Here is a 243-nt window from a genome sequence, read left to right on the forward strand (position 1 = left end):
GGTGGGGGGGCTGGGGTGGTGGGGGTGACTACCACCAGCAGGGCCCACGCGGAGGAGCCAGTGCCTTGGGAACAGTGGGTTACTCAGTCTCCATTTGCGAGTTGCTCATAGTGGTTATTTCCAATCACCATGTAAGGTCCTGCTGGGTGTTGATAGAGAAATGACAGGAATCTTGACGTATGCTGATACTTAAACATCACTGCACTTACCACATGCAGATGTACTAATTTGAAGAAAAGATAG

Source organism: Myotis davidii, unplaced genomic scaffold, assembly GCF_000327345.1.
Source record: "Myotis davidii unplaced genomic scaffold, ASM32734v1 scaffold184, whole genome shotgun sequence".
NCBI lineage: Eukaryota > Metazoa > Chordata > Mammalia > Chiroptera > Vespertilionidae > Myotis > Myotis davidii.